The sequence below is a fragment of the Pipra filicauda genome, unplaced genomic scaffold, assembly GCF_003945595.2.
Source record: "Pipra filicauda isolate LSUMZ 115617 unplaced genomic scaffold, ASM394559v2 scaffold96_size2947999_pilon, whole genome shotgun sequence".
NCBI classification, from domain to species: domain Eukaryota; kingdom Metazoa; phylum Chordata; class Aves; order Passeriformes; family Pipridae; genus Pipra; species Pipra filicauda.
Window position 1 is genome coordinate 1,262,501 of NW_024105164.1, and position 22,441 is coordinate 1,284,941.

The 22,441-nt window shown below is 43.9% G+C and overlaps 1 long non-coding RNA gene across 1 annotated transcript; it reads right to left on the minus strand.

Annotated features, from left to right (window-relative positions):
* Nucleotides 1-2,652: 2,652 nt before the first annotated feature.
* Nucleotides 2,653-13,129, minus strand: LOC113987018. The gene is made up of 3 exons (XR_005562242.1): nt 13,052-13,129; nt 12,237-12,317; nt 2,653-2,739 (listed from the first exon to the last, which is right to left on the minus strand). It is a non-coding gene; the product is annotated as an uncharacterized LOC113987018 (long non-coding RNA).
* Nucleotides 13,130-22,441: the final 9,312 nt, after the last annotated feature.

The window sequence follows — 22,441 nt, forward strand, 5'->3', positions numbered from 1 at the left end:
CGGGGGGAACATGGTGAAGAATGAAGCCATTGTGATCCCCTCTCCTCTTCTCCCAGAGCCGATGCACTGGAGACTCTGCAGGGATCACTGCTCCTGTGGCATGGTCACTCCCATGCTGCCGGCCCTGACTGGAAAATCAGCCACACGCTCATGGCATTTGCCTGGTGGCAGTCTGGGCACTAATGGAGTATCCTGCTAAAGGGATGGCATAGGAGGGAGAACTCTGTGCTAGGAACAGGTGAATGTATGTTATTGACATCGTTTGTGATTCAAAGTGCTCTACAGTGTCAGGAAAACATTTTCCCCCATTAAACAAACAATCTGCCAGACAGTTTCAGGCTCTGTCACTCCCTGTCAGTCTCCCCAGCAGCAGTTTGGCAGGTTCTGGCACACTCCCTCCACTTTGATCTTGCAAAAAGAAGCCTAGCACTGAAGGAGGGGAGGTGGCCATCCCTGTGATGTGACAAGCCTTTGCTCACCATGGTCAGCAGGAAGTCAGAGGGATGCTCCAGCAAAAAGGATGGATGTGGTCTGCACTGGATTCCTGGAGCAATACCTGGCCCATGGCAGAGCCACATTAGTGAGTCCAGGGAAGCAGTACACAAAGAAAAAAGGGCTGGCTACCAATGTGAGCTGTCCCTCCCTGTACCTCAGGGTTGACAAGACTGCAGCAACAGGAGCACAGGTCTTAATCCCAGTTCTGGCACTTCCTTGATACTCCACGCTGCTGCCTGTGTTTCCATGCCCGGTCTCTATAGATTATTCAGGGCAAGCGCTGGCACACGCTTATGTTTGTCCAAGGCCTGGCAGGGCAGAGCTCTGCTCCTGCGCCCATGGCTGGCTGAGGGCAATGCTGAGGGCAGTGTCCACGGGAAGCACTGCCTTGGGCAATACCTGCGCTGAGGACCAGGAGGGGCAGCAGAAGGGGTAGGTATCCTCTGGGGGGACACAGCACGTCACACCCAGGAAGGCTTGTCCTCTGCGAAGGGACATTGATGCAGCAGATGAAGTGTTTTTTCTGCAAGGACACAGCATCCTTTCAAAATGTAGCAAATGCTTTCTCCAAGTTATTCAGTTACAGGTTCCAAACTCCCAAACTACACAAATCTCCTGAGAAAATGCAAGTCAGTCAGAGAGGAATCTTGGAGTCACTTCAAACGTTTTGCCAATAATTCATGCAATGAGATTAAAAAAGCCATTTCTTCCTTTGCCAAGTACACAGAGAGCAGAGTGTTCTCTATTGTGTAGGAACATCACAGCATGTAGCATTTGACAAGGAAAGGTCACTGGGGAGGGGCCACAACTCCTTTTTTAAGAGATTGCTACCGATGTCCTTTGGAAAAACTGGTTTTACTCTGTAGCAAAAGCCATAACTGAATGCCCAGCTAACTGGGCTGAAAATACCTGCCTGTGGTTTCACTTAAAGAGATTCAGTTGGAGGGTTCTCTGCTCTCTATCTGACCTGGGCCCAACCTTCCAGTGGTGTAAATCAGCAGACACCCATTGATTTATCCTGTCTGAATACTTCAGTGTTCTACTCCACACTGCAGCACAGGCAAGATACCAGGCAGCAGAAATGAGCTGAGAGCAGAGGGTCAGGTTCAAAGGACTCTCAGGGTACAATGTGCCAGATTTCCCCAGACTTCAAGGGACATATAGCATTTTTTTCAAGGGAGTAAGAAAGCTACTTGAAACTAGTCCTTAGTCCAATGCAGTAGTACAACAGAAGAGAGAAATAGCAACCACAAGTAAACAGCCATAAACTAGTGATGCCTCCCAAACTACTTCTCCTCTTGCTTTGACAGGTGGGTGAGGAGCAAATTCCAGCCATGGCAGATCATCTAGTCTTCACTAGATGATCTATCACTTCCCTCATTCTCTAACGCAACAGTTGTGGCCCCACAAAAATCTAGCCACAGTGAACAGACAGGCTGCTACAAGATGTAACAGGAAAAACTTCTCTGGAAACACACAGAAAACCTTGGAAAAAAGTTTGCTAAATCTAGCTACAAGTTGATGGGATGGGACAGGAGACCTCAAAATTGGAAATCTCTGGCAAAAAGCCACTGTGGTGTAAGCACAGCTCCAGACACAACACAACAGAAACACGGATCCAAAATCCCCTTTCATTGTAATAAAATTGGAGCTATTTCATCATGACTGATTTCATTGTGTCATTATCAATTTATCCTATGTAAAGTGAGAGATGACCCTCAGCCCCCAGGGAATTTAGAAAATGCTACAGTAGTGTGGGGAGCATATCAGGGGGCTCAGAAAATACCACTAGAAGCTGCCTGCAGAAATCCCCCGACAATCTCAGATATAGACCATTCTCACAGTGAGACACAATAGCAGGACAAAGCTGGGCAGCAGGGCTATTAGAGGATCCGTGGAAGTAAGAACGCAGGAAATACCAGGCTATCCAGCCAGTGGTCTCTCTAAGCACATAACCTGTCTCCAACAGTGACTGTAAATCAGAAAAAAAACCCCACTCTGCAAGAGGTAATTATATAACAAGGTACAAGTAACAAGATTTTCATGCAACTTCCTCCCAAGCACTGGCAGCTTCCAGCTGGCTCCCCTACAGAGCAAATCCCATCCCAGACTTGACTGTACCTTTATATTTCAGGATTTCTTCATGATTCGCCTGAAACAGCCCATCTCTTTTTGTATCTTTCCAAGATCATGGCCTCATCAAATCATTGTACTGCAGAGTTCCATCACTAACAGTGCACTGGGCTGAAATAAAAACAAAAAAAGTATTTTTTTCTACCAGTGGTGAGTTACTGCTAATTCAATTTCAGTGGCTGCCAATCACCGATTTCTAGAGAGGGCCATGAAAGGCTACTTGTTTTGTTACCAAGCAGACAGAAGGCATTCTGGTAGATAAAGAGTTTCTAGGAAATGGCAGGAGAATTAAAAAACCCTATAGCAATAGCAGGATGACTTGTGTGTCTGTGGAGGGACAGCTTGGTGACTGCAGTTGACAGTATGACCCCCTGGCATGCAGGGAAGGCCTGTTTGCCTCATAGCTGCGAACAATTAACGGATGGAATTTGTTCTCTTGTAACTTGTAAACCTAATGAGCTGGGCTGATGCAGGGCTGCCAGTAAATCCCATCAACTCCTCTAATAGTTACAAAAGAGCCACTTCTTCATCTGAATCAGTGCAGATTATGCAACTGCTGCTTGCACCAGCATCTGAGCACCCCGCCCACTGCAGCTCACACTGTTTCATCCTGGGACATCACAGAAATCCCCAGTGGAAATACCCATGATTATAGCAGAGGAGGTAACTGAGATTCCTGGGAGACAGAAAATGGACTGTCCATTAAAAAGGATAATTTTCACCTTTGTGAGGAACTTTCTTAAGATGCATTGTGGTGGAAGTAGACATTACAGGACCATTAGTAAAAACTGTAGTGTGATGCCCAGTTTCTAAAGGTCATTGGTGGCAAAGCTCACCACGAAGCCAATGAAATGTTAATGTTTACGGCATGTACTTGTCACTGCTGGTCAGCAAATTCCAAAGATAAAACAACAAGAATTCTGCTTGATGATAAAATTTAAAAAATCACCAATGGAAGCTTGTGACATGCTACAAAATGGCAAAAGGATTAGACATGTTTTAGGGATTACAAAGTGGAGAGAGAATGAGAAAAACCCACAGAACTACCAAGAGTCTACCATTTTTTTTGTATCTGTGGATTACAGCATGGTGGCTCCAGCAGGCTGTGGGACCTGCAGTGCACACAGGGAAGGAAGGACCTGCAGGACTCCTGCAAGATACCATTTATTATTCAGCTGGAAACACAGTTAACACCATTGGGATTTGGTCTCCCTCATAAATGTGAACAATTTTTACTTAGAGCAGTCAAGTGGCCAAGGGCTCCTTCAGCCTGTGGGACTACAGAGTACAGTTTTAAGCAGTTTTATTAACTTTAGTTTAAATCACTTCCAGTACTGATCCCCCTAAAGATCAAAGCTGTTCCATCATTTATACCTGGCAGGCAGTAAAATCCTTACGTAAATCTGTAAGACCCCTTGTTAAGTTTAACATTCATCACTTAACACTGCTTAGCTGCTAACCAGGGAAGAGTGTGCCTGCCAGGCCCAGCCAATGCCATCTGCATCTCTGCAGAAAGGATCAAGGCTACAGAAAAGGAGTCAAAGGCTTTGTCCAATGTCTGTTCCTCCAAAAGACACAGATGGGAGATGGCCCTTGGAGAGAGCATCTCTGTCCCCCATTTCCTCTATGCCCCCACAGTAGCTATGTCTGAATTCCTTAAGTTACTAGGAAATCTCAGAGAGCTACAGAAAACATTTTGTGCCTAATGAGGCCTTCTTGGACCACAGTGTCATCAGACACTACCATGTCCTGCTAATGAGCTTCTCTCTCTGTGCAGTGTGAAGCTGCACTGAACTGAACTCTCCCCATAGGACAACACGGCAGGAACTGGCAGATTAAACTTTCCACTGGACCAGGGACAGTTGCAAGGCACTGGGATGGCATCCAACTTCAGCTAAGTGGAGTAGGGATTGAGAACATGAATTTATAACCAGCAACCATCAATGAGGCGTAGGGAGCCATGTGTACAGCATACACTTGGGAAAGAGGACTGGGGACTAGGGAAGAGTTGACTTCACCTAATGTAGGACAGATAGGACATGAAAGGACCATATCCATCCACTACAAAACAATGTAGGAAAATACACAGACAAGACCATCGTGACTTAAAAAAAAATAAATAAAAAAGGTAGAAAACAGATATGTCCCATCAATGCTTGAAAGCAATGCATCCCTTCCTTGGATTTAGAAAATGCATCCTGTACAGCCAAGGATGTTCAGAAGGATATCCAGCAGCCCTAGGCAGGGGCTGTAGTAGTAAGAAGGTAAATGTCCCATCCCTAAGAGATGACAAGTCTGGAATGCAAACCATGAGAGGGAACAATGGAAGTGTAGAAAGTGTAGTAGCGTGAACTACACAAGGAAACAAGAGAAAAACTGTAAGATGGAGAGATGGATACCACCCAGAAGAAAACTGCAGCTACCTAACCCAGCAGTTTCCATTCCACTTTGACTGGTACAAGTGCAGAGTCTCTGCTATGTGATGGGCCAAGCCGTTTTTTTGGGAAACACTTTTTCTTGAAGTTTCCTCCTCTTTTTATGTCTCATTTTCCTCCTCCTTCCTCTCTTCTACTCCCTGCCTCCCTCCAGGCAGAGATATGTTTCTCTCAGCTGCTTCTGTGCCTGTGACTTTACTGCATGGGGAAGTCAGTCCGGAAGGTCACCTCTTTCATCAAGTATTCTATTTGCATCCAAAATTGTATGTACATGAAAAATGTGGTCGTGTGTTGCACCTAGCTGCAGACGCAGATGAAATTCTGTGGAAAGCCTGATGCACACTAACCTTTGCAGATGGTGCAGCTATTGCTGAAAAATGGATTGCTTAATAAAGCATATCATCCGACATATTTGCTGCTTGGCTAGCCAAATAGAAGTTGTTTTTTGCACAAATTTCCTTGTCAAATTTGTCAATGTTCATGTCATTTTTGCTTTAGGTCACAGAGCAAGGTGCAAATTCTTGGCATCTTTACTAGTTGCAAGCCAATTTCGGCTATTTCTAACAATGAAGTGAATTTCTCTGAGGATAAGACACTCACTGTATGGGGAGGAAAGGAAAACAGCAGGAAGTGGATAATTTTTTTCTGCAATTTTTTTTTTGTTGTTTTTTCTCTTTTCTTTTTTCTCTTTCCTTCTGAGAGATAACATTTGCATTCATTTATGGACCTTGATAATTCATAGTAGAAAGAGGCCTTTTAGCCTGTTAAATCATTTATGTTGCTTGACTATTTGGTGCATGATGCACACAGATTTTTGCATCGGTGTACAGAAAATGTATCTCTTCTTGCAGGAAAACTTGCAAGAGAAGAAAAGATCCATTCCTTTGGATTCTCAGATGTGGAAGTCAGGGGATTCTCCCCTTCCAGCTGTCTGCTAGAAGAGTTTTAAACCTTCCAACCTCTTAGACTAAAAGCAACATAACATTCTATCACAGATTTAATCTGTTTTGTTTGTTTATCTACTTGCTGTATATCCTTTGCCAACAGACACATCCTTGTCCCTGCTCAGATGCAAGGTTTTCAAGCCTCTTCCCATCCTCCTGGGTTTCAGAACTTTTTTCCACAAGGTGCCTTCCGAGACAGTCATCGCAAGCTGCTCTACTCAGAAACAGAAGTGAAGATTGTGATTACCATGTTTGCTATGATAACAACCTCAGCAAGGATGGACTTCAAAAATGCACTGCACTACCATGAGGAAACAATACCAGCCTCAGGCACTGGACTTCGTCAGGAGGACCACAGGGAACTTGGGCATGAAAGCAAATATGGTGCATACCTGCAAGAGATCGAGCCCCATTCAAATCTTTCCTCCACCTCATGGCATCACCGAGTCAGGTCACAGGAAAGAGGGCACTTCTGGGCCTTGGTGACCCCTCAGAAGACCAGATCCTACTCCTTCAGTGATGCTGCATGCAGTGCTGGCAGCATCCACTTTGGGGTACAGAGCTGCACATCCAGCCATCCAACTCGACATACCACAGTTTATCCAGACCTCCATAAGGAGGTCTGTAATTTAGGTGTCAGGAATGCTATTTAGTTTGCATTTCCATTTTTGTTCAGTAACTCATCAGATATGGTGTTTTCCATTTACTAGGAACAGATGCATTCCTCTCTGGGCTGTGCTGTACTCCTGTAAAAATTACCTTTCTCTTTGGAGGATTCATTTCTCCCTGAATGCCCACTCAGTTCAAAGTCCTTTATCAAGTATACCCTTCTACAAAGATGCACCATTTGCCAAGTGCATCCTCCAGTGATCTATTCCTATAAAAGGAGGACTTTGCTGCAGGACACAGGCATTTGACATAATCCCATTTGCCTCCCGAATAAGCTGCCCCTTCAGAAAGAACATTCTTCTGCAAGGAACATTTTGTTTACAAGGTTTATTTTGTTAGCAGGTGTATTCCCACTAGTAAGTTTTTTCCACTGCACCATTTTTTTTAAAGGTCTTGTTTGGTAGCCAGATAGCCGAGACTGCCTGTGATAAAGCCAGCACAAGTGATTAATAGCAAAGTCTCTGCCATTTTATTATTAATAGCAGTGTGTTGACTCAATTAAATCCAGCCTGCTTTTTTTGGCAGGCCTTTGCAATTATACATATCATTATGGGCTGCAGCCCAAATGCATCCTGGGAGTAGACCAGAACTCCACATTAACTTTTCTGGCTCTCTCTTTGCAGGTTGGCCACTGTTAAATGTGGGCTATAACCAATCCAGGCTGTTTCAGGGATGGCAGAATAGAGGAAGAAGGAAAAATGGCAGAGGCAAGGATCACACCTAGAAAGTCCACGCTCCCTCACAGCCATAAACAGCCTGGCAAACGTATCCTGTATCCACCCCTCCACAGTGAACCCCATAAACACAGTGTAATCTGTCTGGACAGTACCTGTTACCAGCAGGGGCAATTTTCCAGCACGCTAAGGGGTGTGTTCAGTAGTCTCTTCCAAAACAGACTTGCAAGCTGATTGGCCTGGCTTGAAGAGGCACTGAACTGAGGTTCAAGCCTTTATTGGAGAAAGGCTCCAGCAGATTGTGTTTCCTGGTGGTAAGAGAGTGATCTCCTAGTAAAGCTGGAATACCCTAAACCCAAAGTACCCCAAAGGGGGCTGTAGGCATACTCTATTGATGAACATACTTGCTGCTACCTTTTGAAACATCTCAACTAGCCTTGTGGGAGGAAAACCAGTCATGAGCCTAAGGCATAAGACTAGGACCAAGTCAGGTTCTCAGCACTGATAATGGACTCCATGTATGATTCCAAGTGAGTCTTCAAAGTCCTGGGATATTTTCTGTAGCCTTCAAACTCAAGGGATCCATGAGTCATTCAGATCACTTGTTATTTGGTGGCACCAAGCTTGGGTGCCTAAACGGTCAACAGATATGTGTAGACAAAGGTAGGTTGCCTTATCTCAGGTTTTGAAGAAAGTCAGAGTCTGGGGACCCTGGACAGGTGGTGAAGTGAAGCTTTGTGGTTTTCTCACAGCCTTTCATGACAGCCTATCCATAAAATTATGTTCTGTTAATCATGGGAGAAAGCTCTTTTTGGACATTAGACTTGTACATAAAGCACCTAGCACGGTGAATGTTTGATCTGAGTGGTAGACCTTGCCATCACTCAGATAACAAATCACAGACATGAAGTGCTGGAAGAACAACAGGGTCTGGCCCCTTGCAAAAGCAGCATATGTTGCTCAGAAGCACTGACCCATCACTGTCCTTTGCAGACTGGGTGGGCTTCATCTTCCTGCTAACCAGAACAGGCAACTCCAGTGACACCCTCTAGCATGCATACGATCTATGACACCTCTCACTATGACTGCTGGATTTTTCTTCCCAAGCCCACTGCTCTCTGCAGTTGTAGATCTAGATTCTTCTCTCCAATGAAGACTGGAAACACCCTACCTTCCTGCAGGCACCTAGGACACTACCACTCTTCCTGTAGTATTAGGGGAGATCCCAACAAGCCACAGCTGAAGCCCCACAAAAAAAATATAGGTCCAGTTTCCCATTACTTCAACACAGGGGGCTTTTCAGCTGAAGGCTCTTTTCAGCTTGTGCTACTTCATCTTCCAGAAGCCCATTAAGACAGGAGGGCACTCTGTGCTTTCCATCCCAGCTTGGCCTGTTTCCATCCATGTCGTCCATCTGGTTTATTTGCTGGCATCAGACAATCCACAGCTGTGGGGCTCTTGCTAAACCAGGGTGGAAGAGTTTAAGCACTTGGCCTATAATCTCCTCCCAGTGCCTACAGTGCCTTTCAGGAAATAATTCTGCTGCTGGAAAAGGGAATGCAGAGATGTTCTGCTGTCCACATTCCCCTGAACAGCTCTCAGTAGTGCAGAAAGGACTTTGTACCCAGCTCCAGCCATTGATGAAGCTGATAGCTGCAGAGTGGCAGAGCTTATGATAAGTGCTTCCCTGAGGAACCTCAGCAACATCAGCAAGCACCACCTCTGACAACACTGAATTTAACTACTCTTAGCACGCCTGGGAAAGACCCAGGGAGTTCTGTCAGACAGGAGGAGATTCACATATAGCAGTGGGGAGGACAGGGCAAAGAGGATTGATGGAGATATTTGCAGGTTTTGTACAAACTTTGTTTCTTCCCAGACAAAAGCAGCTGCAGATCCATGGATGTGGCTTGCAGGAGTGCCTCTCCTAGCAGTATGCCTGATTTGCCCATGCCTATAGCTGTGAGAAAGATAAACACAACTCTGGATGATGGTCTTCAGAAATCTACTTTAAAAAGGTGTACCCTTCATGGACTAGGTGGACACCACAGCCATGTCCACACAATGACTGGGCAATGCCACTTTGTTTAAAAATATGTTAAGAATCTAAGACATTTGTTATCTTCTTGTTTCAACACGAATCTCATTTTGATTTTTATATAGCACAAAGGAGGGCTATAAAGATGGTGAAGGGCCTTGAGGAGAAGCCATATGAGGAGTGGCTGAGGTCACTTGGCTTGTGAAGTTGTGTTAGGGAAGATTTAAGTTAGGTATTAAGAAAAGGTACTTCACCCAGAGAGTGGCTGGGCACTGGAACAGGCTCCACAGGGAAGTGGTCATGGCCCCAAGCCTGACAGAGTTCAAGAAGCGTTTGGATAATGCTCTTAGGCACGTGGTGGGATTCTGGAGACTGTCCTGTGCAGGGCCAGGAGTTGGATTTGATGATCCTTGTAGGTCTCTTCCAACTCAGGGTATTCTACGATTATATGATATATAGCACTGACCATCTATGAAGCTGGACAGAAGAAACTGACTTTTCTTGCAGGATATTGTAAAAAATATTCAGTTTTATTCCAAAAACATATGCTTTCCCCAATACCTTATAAATCAGATGCAGACTTGACCCACATCTCAAACATGACAGAAGGGGACTCAAGCATCACTATAGAGAACCCAGCCACAGTTCAGCACAACAAAGTTTAATTATATAGAGCAACACCACATATCCTGCTCTAGACACGGGGCTCCTGACTTTCAGTGTGATGTCGGCAGTTCCATCACTTCGAGGTCTTTTTATTTTTAAGGGTGATTGCAGAGATTCAGAGAGGCCAAAGTTCTCAAGCCAGCTGGTAACAAACCAAAATGCTTATTACCTCAGTGAGTAAGTCTGCCTTCCTCTGAGACTTCCCTTAATCCCAGGATGAGTGACCACCAGAGAGGAGATGATCAGACACTTGCAAGGGCTGTCCCTGTCGCCCCAGAACCAGTTAGTGGGAACAGAGCTGTTATTGCTTCTCTGTTATCAGTTACGGCAGGAGATTCCTTGCCTTGTGGCTGAGGCTGCGTTGTACATACGATTCACAGAACATAACTAAACCATGTAAAATGTCATCCTGTGTTTGCGATTAATAAGCTTTCAATTAATAACACAAATTTCTGAGAACACCCCAAGCTTGAAATTCTGCATTGTGCTGCCTAGCAGAGCCAATCAGGGCAGTCTCAGAGCCAAGCCGTAATAAAGCAGTTTTCCTTTCCAGAAAAGATCTTGCCTTGCTGCTGTAGTTGGAAAACCCTACCCCATGCACATAACTTGGAGGATCACAGGAAAGCTTCCAAACTGAGGTGCAAAGCTTTTGTTTTCAAATATCACAAGACCTGATTCTGCTTACTTCCTGATGTAAGTTACCCCTGATGTACATGGGATTGATCAGCTGTACTAACAGGAAGACAAGAACTGGAGCTGTATTTAGGAGGACCATAGTCAAAATTTAATGTATCCAAAATCACAGGTACTAATGTGATGCCACCTGACACCAGTTTTTCCACCACATACGCAGTTTTTCAATACTCATTGTATACACATGAGCTTTTTTCCTTTTGTAAGCACAAGTACACAGGAAACCATGGGCAAATTTAAGCTTGTATTAAACGTACGTAAACCTTTCTGAAGGTAGATCTAAAAAGCCTGGCTATGCATATACCCCTCACACACATAAAGGCAAAGATAAGGAACGCGTTGCCACCTTCCCAGGCCCTGCACCCTCTGCTTCCTGTACACAGCTCACCTACCTGGAAGAAAATACCTTTCTTTCTGGCATGCAGACAAAGCCCCTCAGCATTCCCAAGGGCACTCTCTCTCACAGACACACAGAGCAAAGCATCTTCCTTATTTCTGCATTACTTGTGCAACTCCTTCCCTGTATCTATAGTCTTGTACAATCTCTTGCTGTCTGTACACATCCATGTTCACAATATACCTTGTGGATAAGCAGGCATGCAGACAGACAAGCTCACACACACACACACCTCCCACCCCCATGAGGAACTCCAGGTATTGAGAGGTAATCCTCCTGGCTCACAGAGCCCGGTGAATGGAATAATTAATTTTCTGACGAGCATGAATATCATGCAAAGGCAGCCACGTGGATATGGTGGAACGCTTCCAGCCAATATCCATGCAATCCGGATATTTTGATTCACTCATCCCCAGCTTCTGCTCTCAGCAGTGCTGACAGCAGCAAAGCTGAGCTTGCTGTGCTGTTTGGGAAGGCCTCAGATCCGGCTGGTTGGCCTAGATGGTAGAAGACAGCTGAACTATCATGCACAGCCTGCTCCTCCTCCCCACCAAAGACAGGGAGACCTTGCCACCTCCCACACCCTAACCTATTGCTCCCACCCGAAGTTAACTGCTCACCAACACCCACCCCACAGCTCTGGTCTCTGGGGCAGGGGAGAGAACTGCACAAGCAGTATCAGTCTGCTCAAACCTGACAGTCCTCCTCAGTGGAGAATTAAGGGCAAGTACCTGATGCAAGGACACTAATTCTTCAGGCTGCAGATCAAAATTCTCCTCCCATCCTGCCATAAGTCTACTTGTTCTCCTCTGTTTTACAGTTAAGGGTTAAAAGTGCCTGTGTAGAGCAACTACAGACCCTAATTCCAGGGAACAGAGGAAAAGGGAGCTTAAAGGACAGAGGATGCTAGGCAGAACAGTATTCTTAAGACAGTGGTTCAAACTGCACCCCAACCCAGAGGATTCCCAGTTACAGAGTTATGATATTCCTAAAAACTATAATACACAGCTCTTTACTTCTGTGCAAATATTCAGCCAGTGTTGCTATAGCATAATTGACCAGTCTAGACAGAAACAGAAATAATGAGCTTACCATGCTGGACATCTGAGTCCCGTTCCCATCTTTGTCTTCAGCTCTTCATGTGTTCAGGGACAAGTTACGTCTGTTCCACAGCTGTAAGATTAACACAGAAATACTTGGCCTGACTGTTTTGCCTGTAAGCTCAGATCACCAGATCATCAAGAACTCTTGTCAAGAGAGACCAAGACAGTGTGAGTTGCCTTATAACAAAATGATCCCTCGCTGCTGTAGCAAGAGGATAAGCACGTATGGCTAGAGACTTGCAGGCGTGATTATTTGCACGTTGCCCATGATATGCATGTGTATCTATGCCCCTTGCACGGTGCCACACACCATGCAGTCTCTGCACACATCCCACCTCTTAAGTGCTTCTATCTTGGAATTCCCATCAGGGAAGAAAATATCTGCCAAAGCTCTTTCCAGAAGACCTGAGGCCAAGAACATAGCTGTATAGTCTTAGAGGGAAATTTGCTGAGGATTTTCACAAGAGTTCAAGTCTGAGCCAAACTTCAAGGTGATAAAATAAACTTTCCATTGTGTAGGTTTGGGTTCTATCAACATTGTGGCTCTGACGCTTCCCAGTACACTTGGTTCTTTGAATTTTTTCATCCACAGCCATGATACTTAGAAATCGTGCTTGGCTTCTACTGGGAACAGGCAAATTTAACACTCCTTTGTATGTATGAGAAGAAATCTTCTAATCTCCTATTTTTCTCTAAGAGGAGCTCGGAGAAGAACCCAGAGGAATTATCTTACTGCAAAATTGAGGCTTGCAAGTAAAAGCAGAGTCACGGAATGAAGAAGTAAAGGTCCTCAGTCATGCTGACCTTGTTTTTTCAGCTCCTGGGGTTGTTGTCCATCCACATGAGCTCAGTATGTCACTATTTATATTTGCTAGTAAGTCCTACAAAAGAGGGAAAGTATTGTTGTGTAAGTCATTGCCCCAGTCCAGAATACACTGGGAAATTCTCACAGATATGTACAGTACAGAAGCAAACAAAGACATCCAATTATCTTCCTAGTAAAAGATAGATCCAGCTTTTCAAAGGGTGACATACCAAAGTGATAAGGAATTAGTCAAAACCCTGGATTAGATATGGGTTCAAAGCACTCTCCTCATGCTAACACAACTTCCCAGCCCTCCATGGATGGGCTGAGGCTGCTCTTTCCAAGACCCTGGGATTAAAAACACATGAAAAGAAAAAAAAACCAACCAAACAAAAAACCACCATCAACAACAAAAGCAAATAAACAAACAAACAAAACCAAAAATCCTCAAGTCAACCAACAAAAAAACCAGAAAGACAAACATCAGCAATTAAACAACCCCACATGGGTGGAGTTTTCAAGAGTACCAAGAGGGCTTAGGAGTGCAAGTCAGTCAGAAGTGTGCTTCGAAGTCCCTCCACTGCTTTGGAAGACTTCCAGCCCTAAGAGTAAAATAAAAGGCAGGGGATATATATGGCTGCTAGGCTAATGAAGCTTAATTTTATCCAGCTCCTATTTATTCTTCGGTTTCGCTTCAGAGCACTGATCTCACATTCCTGCACCTTTTAGATATGCATATATATTTCATAAATAGGCAAATGTATATACACAGTCCTGAGCATGGGAGTATGTTTATACATGTAAAGCAACTGGGTATTTACAAGCTGTTTCTAAGGTTATAATATCCATTGCTATTATGAACTGCTTCATTAACCTGTCAATCACATTGCTTTCTCCCTTTCACCCCTCTCCCATGTTACTCCGTGTGTTGGAAGTGAAGCATGTGTGTTTGTGTCAAGGGTATTATTTCAGACAGTACAGACACACAGACACACATGGACGCACGCCCAGAAATTAATATGGTTTCATTGGTGCCTCCCCAGGAGCTTGGCTCTGGCCTACCCTCTGGACTTTGCTAGCCATGGAGATGCCTCTCACAGTCATTTATCACCCAGCCCCTGGCCAGCGGCACCGGGTCCCGGCATTGTGTCCCCAGGCTGCCGTGCAGGAGGAGGGGCATGTTTGCAGTGTGGTTGCAGTTTGGAAGCACTGCTGATGGACTAGTCTCCAATAAACCCCCCAAAAGTGCTGATATGCTGAAAGCAGCTGACACTGATGGATCTGCTCTCATCTTGCCTTTCAGTCGGCTGCAAGAGAGAAGAGAGAGAGGAAGAGAAACAAAGGCAGAGATTAACTCTTTTGTCACAGAGCTCTGCAGTTTTACAAGGCAAGATAAAGCTGCTGTCCAGGTTGGGTGCAGATGGGACCAGCTCAGCACAGTCTGTCTGATTCTCTATGGAGTACAATCTGGGGGAAAAAACAGCCTGAACTGCACAATGATTTACTGACAGGGCCTGTGCTGCCTAACTGAGCCTTTTAACTTTCCTTGCAGTTACAATCACAGCCAGGGAGACCAGCAGAGATGCCTGGACACAGTCCTGGGCAACTGGCTCTGGGTAGCCCTGCCTGAGCACGGGGCCTGGCTGGACAAGATGACCTCCAGAGGTTCCTTCCGACCTCAACCATTCTGTGATTCTCCCAGACCTGCAGGCCAGCCATTAAACCAACAACACTGCTTGCACTCACACTGCTTTGGGTGCCACACAGCATAGTCAAACCCACACGGCACAGACCCTTGAGGTGTGACCCAAGCTACTCAGCCAGCAAGGCACAGTCCTGTGGATGCAGGCTCAATAAACACAAGCATCCAGCTGGATTCAGACATTTCTGTGTATGAAATCATGGAGTGGATTTTGTTTGTCTGTGATGTCAGGCATCAGACTAACCAGATCAAGTCTCAAACTGCTGCTTGTGATACCCCTCCCTAAAGCCAGTCAGAATGTTTTAATATAATTTCATTTAATCAAATGAAGTTTTGCCAAAATTGAGCTATTTGGGAAAGTGGGTCCATTTGGCTCAAGTTTTTCTTGAGAACACCTTAGTTCCAAGGGGCTCAGACATGAACCCCCAGTCTGCATTTTTATGTCATTCAGCTGCACAAGAAGCATTTGGAAAGTTTCCCTCTTCTCTCACTGGATTAGAAACTTCATCAGCTGCCAAGGAGCAGGACTGTCAACTACCAGACCTCCTTTTTGAAGGACTAGCAAAATATCCATATGGATGTGTCTTTTCCCCACACAGTCACGTACAGAGTTCAATGCAAATATGGCTGAAGATTCACACGTCTCTTTCAATGCCTTTGCCCAGTCATATTTAACACTGACAATGTCACAGGTACAGCAGGACCCCAAATTCTCACATGCCCAACTGCAGGACCAAATGTCCTCAGAAAAGCAGACTGCACTACATTAAGCCTAAACGCACAAGGAGATACCCATACTAATACTACTAACAAAGGGTAAAAATAAAAATATTAGTGCTAATTCTTATTAATAAAAATGCCAAGCAACATTCTTCCTCCTACGGAAAACCTCGTTTCATTTGTAACCTTGATTTTCCTTGATTTGAAGAGAGGAGGTGGGATACTTTTTCTAGGTAATTCTAAAGAAAAATTTCTAAATCCATATTGAAAAATTGATCATTTTCCAGATTCAACAGAAACTGCCAAGTAACATCTTCCAAAAACAACGTTCATATTTTTACTCAAGAAAAAGAGAGACACCTTGTCATGGGAAAGTCATTTTCCCATTGGGAAACACTGCTGAGCTCTAACACTGCACAGCTCTAGTTCTTGTCTGGATTTTTCAAGCCTGGTTTATCCTGCACTTGAGTTGCACAGTTCACAAGTATTGCCAGCAACTTCAGGCAAACCAATCACTGGGCGAAGTACAAATTAACACGAACAAAGGCAGAAGCCAGCCCCAGCTGAATGTTAGGGCTGTTCCAGGGTTTCTCTCAAGGCCGGGGTGCTCTAGTGCCGTGTCCTGGGCAGCTTTACAAAGACACAGAAAGAACCTGTCAGATCTGCAATCCACCATCAGCATAACAGTAAAGACAAGTACAATACACTTGGACATGGACACCCTCTGAAACACAGACACATCACCACAGCAAAACCTCCTGCTCTCACATGCACTCTGCTGAACATGCAATCCTTTCTGAAATACAAAAAAGATCTCCAAGCCAACAAATGAAAAATGGGAGGTTGGGGTGAAGAGTCCTGAGATTTGTCTTTATTTTTCTTTTTAATTCCTAGAGAAAAAAGGGCCTTTTAAAATAAATAAGTAAAATAGTAGTAAAAGCAATGTTTCCTGATGAAATATTGATGGTTTTGGCCACATCTTTTCAGGTTTTGTCTATTGTCACCTATTTCCTTTTAATGAAAAATTCTAAAAGCTAAGTCAAATCCCAGAGTTTAAAAGGGGCTTGCAGACTACTACTCCTATCCGGAGGATGATTTAAAATGAAACCTTAAGTAGAAGTCTGTTCTAAAGTCTGAAAACAACTTTGAAATTTCAAAGTTCCCCACTAAACACAAATAACAATAATGTCACCATGTCAAATGCAGACAGTCTTGGAAACAAACCCACCAAGGATCATCTCTTCACATGTCCTTAATAAAATCTTGGTCTAAAATCTATCCACAATATGCCATCTGCCACACACTGAGATGAAATATGGTGTGTGCTCTTGGCATCTAACACTCTGATGAACCATTTGTGAAATCTCTGCAGAATTTCACATTCTCAGTAGCACACTTTTCTAGAGGAGTGATTTTCAACTTTAATTTTATCTGTGGGCTCTTAAAAAAATAGATCTGCCTCTGAAGGGCTTAAAAGACAATCTGTAGATAGTTACACAGCTGGTTTGAACTTGCCTTTTCCAGCAACTTTTACAGACTCACTTAGGAATAGCTCGAGTTCCCCAGGCAGTCCTGTGGACCCTGTTACCGATATTTGGTGCTGTAAAGAAGGGCTACATGGACTGTCTGAATGGAGGTCATGGAGGTTTCCAGTGCCAGGGTTAGCCCTGCCTGTGAACACCTCTGAGCAAAACCCATCTTCCCTTCCATCTCAAAGTGCTGAGAGGTGCTTAAGCAGGACACTTGAGCAAGTGCCTGCTTTCAAGTACCTGGGGATTGCTGATGGAATTCTTCTTGTGCTGCAGGTCGAGCATGTGTGCAAGCTGTGCAGAAGTGAAGCCCTAAGCAGCCACTGCAAAGATGCTCCAGCCAGCGAGCGCTGCCCAGCCACCAGAGCTCTGTGTCCAGGGAGCACATCCAGGCAGGAGATGGCTCACCTTCCCAGTCCATGCACCCACCTCAGTTCCCTCCACTCCCAGCTAGACCACAAGGGCCCATTTATTCTAAAATATGAAATTTGTGTTGTTCCTTTATTGTTCTTTAATGAAACCCTGTTTATTCTAGGCTTTTAATTCTTTCCATCTATTATGTTTAGACAACTCATTAACAATCATTTGTTATCATTAGACTTCAATTTTAAACTCCTTTTCCCAGAGGAGGCAAGGCAGTGCTTTTAAACATATTTGCATCATAAACAATTTCTGGGCCTCGTGTGCCATCTATTACCCCAGCCTTTCCTCCCTTCTTACCCAGGCAGAAGGTGCTGAAAGAGCCTTATCAAGATTTTGGCAAGGTTCAGGGTAATGCATGTTTCCCCCACACCTGGAACCACTGAGGGTTCTGCATTAGGACAGCAACCCGGTGCATTAATAGGAAACTCTTGAAATCCTAGGTCATGTAATGGTGAGCTGCTCCTTCCGCTGGGATTAATGACTACATGCTGCAGCTGAATTCATTAGGGCCTGCTAAAGATAGCTTGCTAGCCTGGGATAATGCGTGGGCCTCATTCTGCTCATTTATGGTTGTTCAGCTCCACTGGATTTAGTGAAGTCATTCCTGATTTGCAGCAGGGTCCCTCGTGTGCATGCTAGATAAGCACTACGTCACACTTTGCATTCATTGACAGCTCCCAGTGGGCAAAAATCTGATCCCTGTTATGTTGGCTAAATCCAGATCAACATTCACTGAGGCTGCAAGGCATCCCTTGGATATGTAGTGGCATCAGTATGCATGGAGTGTGGCCCACATGATGAAATTTGCTTTGGTAGAAGGGAGGTTCCTTAAGTTGTACAGAAAGCAGGAAAATAGTTGCCTTTCTCCTCATGTTTTTTCTAAGTTTTGCTTGCTGCTGTATTCATCATATGCTGCTCATCACCAACTGTGATTAGTAAAATGCAGAAAAAAAAAGAAATCACTAAGCTGGAATCTTTTAAAGTATTATTTTGATTTCCAAAATCTCATTCCAAATTATACTTGGAAAATGTTGGCCGTGACAGCCATGTCTCCTCTTTCCCACATCCCAGTGAGCAAGCCAATGACACATCTGTTCAGGAGAAGTTTAGCTCTTATTAGTAGCATTGCTAGATCATCTCTGTCATTGCCAAGTCTTGTGCTGGTGCTAATGCATTGTCACTGTCTTAATACCCTGGAATTTGGCTATTAAAGTTCATCTGGTGGTGCTACCCCAGGTCCACTAACATGACAGGAATGCATGTTTTAGAGCTGTTGTGTTTCACTACAGCCCCTGCACCTTTGAATGGCAGTCCAAAAAAAAACCACTCACCAAAGGCCTCAGTTCTACCCATCTCTAAGATTGTGTTCAGCTTTAAAGACTTGGAGGATATTCACTGGCCTTTCACTTGTCCAAAAGCCCCTTCACACCACCAAGAGCAAAGGAGGTATTGCATGCAGCCAAGTTCTGCCGGTTGAAGTACACACATGGGAGAATACTAGGCTGGGCCACCACACCTATTACAGCTTTCCATGTGGATGCTTACAGCTTATAAGAAGATGAAAATACTTCATACATAATATTGTGGTCTGCTCATGGAATTTTTACACCTCTGATGAACTCTACAGCTTGTGCTAGAGATAATGATGATCCTTGCTGCAAGGCTCCACCCTGCATGCTAAGTAAAGTCCTGCCATTTTTTATCCTTTCTGCTGTTATTCTGATCCAATTAAAGTCATTGCAGCTAAGTGAAAAGTTGTGATTGACTAATTGGATTTGGGAGGGCAAAACACCCATCAGAAGCCAGGTTTAATTTAGGTTTCCTTAAAATTTCTAAGGCCACTGGCAGGCTAGGAGAGGCAGCTCCATCCTTGGTTGGCTCCAGCTCGGAAAAAAGGGATTAGTTAGTTGCCGAGTGAGCTCCTTGCTGCCTTGTGTCCATGGAGCTGTCCAATTCCAAGGCCTGTGTTAGAGTCTTTCATTTTTTGGAATCCACCTTCTACAATGGTCCTTTACATATCTCTGCTATAAGTCTCTTGTTCCCAGCTTGGTCCTGCACCATTCACCATCTCTTCTGCTTACTCCACACATCAGCGCACTTCCCTCCCCAGAAACACGCTTTCTCATAGTCTTGAGGGGTACTTCTGTGCAAGTCATGTACATGACTGGACTGCACTCCGGGATGTGGGACGTGACTGAAATTTCTCTGAAGTCAAGTGGAAGTTTTACCAGTATGGTTGAAGAGGTTCAACACGTGGAAAGCTCTAAGCACTTCTCCAAACACCGAGTGGCCAGCTCCTTCCAAGTGCCCTGGATGTAGGCCCCTGGGGTTCCAACCATGCAGTGAGATACATACAATAAAAGATCGGTTTCCATGAGCATTTAAAAGTGACCAGAAGCCTATCTGTGATATTTTCAACATAGTCATTAAAAAATGGTATGCCATATCTGCTAAAACCAGAAGTTTCACTGAAATTCATTAAAATAATGAATTATATCATAGATTCTGAGTACCTTCTGAATGTTAAGCTTCTAATAAGTTCTCAAGCTATTTATTCTGATTTAATGCTCATCTTGGAACAGAAACATTGATAAGATAACAAACTGAATGGACCCCTGATATTGTCATATCCTCACGTGATTCTAAGAGCTGCAGAAACTTCATAAAACATGTAATAAAAATAAAGAGTTACTAACACTACCACCCAAATACACAATAAGCCACTGGATAAGGGCAGTAACAATCAAGAAATGTATCCTATCAAACATTAACCACAATAAACAATATTTGAGGTGGACTCAAAAATTTTCAGTTTTGGGACACTTTCAAAATATCTTTATATTTTTTGGTTTGGTCCTTTTATTTTCCTTTCTTTCTTTTCTTTTTTTTTTTTTTTAATATCATGTCTAATAATTTAGAAAATCTCATGTATTGACAGTCTTGCACCCAAAACGCAAGACTTACAAGATCACTGGGCACGTTAAGAAGCCTGTCTATTAATATTTGTAAACATTTTCAGCATCAAATACTTGGAAGAAGAAATCACTTGAGCCATCACCTGACACATTTCTGCTCCTATTGAAATAAAAGTGTTAAAGAGAAACAGTCAAAGAAACAAATCCCTTCACTTCTACCTGTTACTTTTTCTTCCCTTTTTTTTTTTTTTTTGGAGAAATCATTATTTTTACTTTGGTTGACAATGGTGGTGGAAATATACTCCCTTTTCCACTATTTCTAACCCCCTTGAGGATTTTTCAGGGCCTCTTTCAAGGGTTCAACTGAACCCTTTTTTGCAAGCCTGGTCCCCCAAGAATGTTGCTACCAACAAAATTTTAACATCATCACTGTTTTTACAAAAATGCCTAACACATGATTCTTTCCTTATGGTCTTGTCAGTATAGGACCACAAGCCAGAAATTGCTAGGACACAAGTTCCCAGCTCCTCCAGATCTTGGCATTGACTGTCTTTCAGAATCTGGCCCCTGAGGCTTTGCAGTTGGCTCCTGAAAAGAAAAAGGGCCCCTCCTTAAAATCATAGTCCGTGTAAGTTTGTGTCTTCCATGAAAATTAACATGCTGGACAGCAGATGGGACAAACACATGCTAGAGGCCAGATCCTTATGCTGGTTACACCAGCATCATCTGCAAACTTGAGGGAACAAGGGCAAACAACAGAACTAGAGCAATTTACATGAGCAGTAGGTCTGCCTTCCTGCTGGCTAACAGTAACAGTCTGGATTTTCAGGCAGGGGCATGGAGAGAAAGAGAGTGAGAAATTACTACCTTTAAACAAAATTGCAGCCCACTACAAAGTTGTCCTAAAAGGACGGTGCTGTGACATTTCACATCTGATTCAGATGCTTTAAAAAAAAACAAAGAACAACACACCACCACACCGCTTTGCCAAGCAACAGGCTCCACAACTGCCTTTGGAGAGCCAAACAGCCTCCAGGAATACAAAGGTGACTTAATTTCCCCCTCTCTTTTCCCAGTGCCTCATTTACACCTCCTCAAAATACATACTTACGGTAAAAATAATGACAGAGCAGTCTGATGGAATATTCCAGCAGCATCCTGCAAAAGAGCAAAGCCCACAGTGTTCAGACAGTGCACAGAAGAATAAAAGTGCTTTGCATAAAAGCAATTCTTTCTTAGGAAGTCTTGACCTCTTTGACTGGAAGACCCAGATCCTGAACCAATTTTTTTCTCCCTGCCCAACTCTCCCATTGATTCTTGGCCTCACTGATTTGAGGACACTCATTCTTTCTTACCATTTCTCTTTCATAACTTTTGTCTGGTAACCCTCTAGGCCAGAAGGACCATGTAACCTTGTGTTCTACCCAAGTCCTCCTTTTCTGATAAAGTTTTCACATATTCTTTGGGATACAAAGTCTTTGGTTCCTTCCACTCAAGTTACACGTACACAGAATTTATTCCTTTGTGCTTTTCAACGGGAATTGGCACTTAACTTCCTAAGAGTGCTGTGGAAATTCCAACTGGACACTAGGCACAGCAGGGATTACCTGTCTAGCTAGTCAGACCCGACAGACACTCGTGGATTTCTGAAAACAGTAAATTCAGAACAAGTATCTCCGCTTTTAGATCCTCCAGCAAGTATAGAACAAAGATTTCTGTGTTCCCAGGTCAAATATGTCTCCTTCATGGACAGGCTCTCTGGACACATCTGGCATGTTATCAGAATAATTTCCATTCAGTTTGATCTAATGTTCATCAAAGTCAATACTGACATTTCCTGGGTCATGCCAGAGGTCCAGTAATGCTCCATACCTTCCCATACATAATCTTTTAATTACCTCCCACTAATTACTTCTGCAGGGACCTTTAAGATTTTCAGTCTGCAACACCTCTTCCTGATGGTTTCTGGATCAAGTCTTTGCCCAGGAGAAGGGGACTGGCCTGACTTATAGGAAGGGTTCTGCAGGCCCCTCTGACCCACAAGAGGCTCAACAGCAAGCAAGGGAAAAATATATTTATCATCACTTCTATTGATCAGGA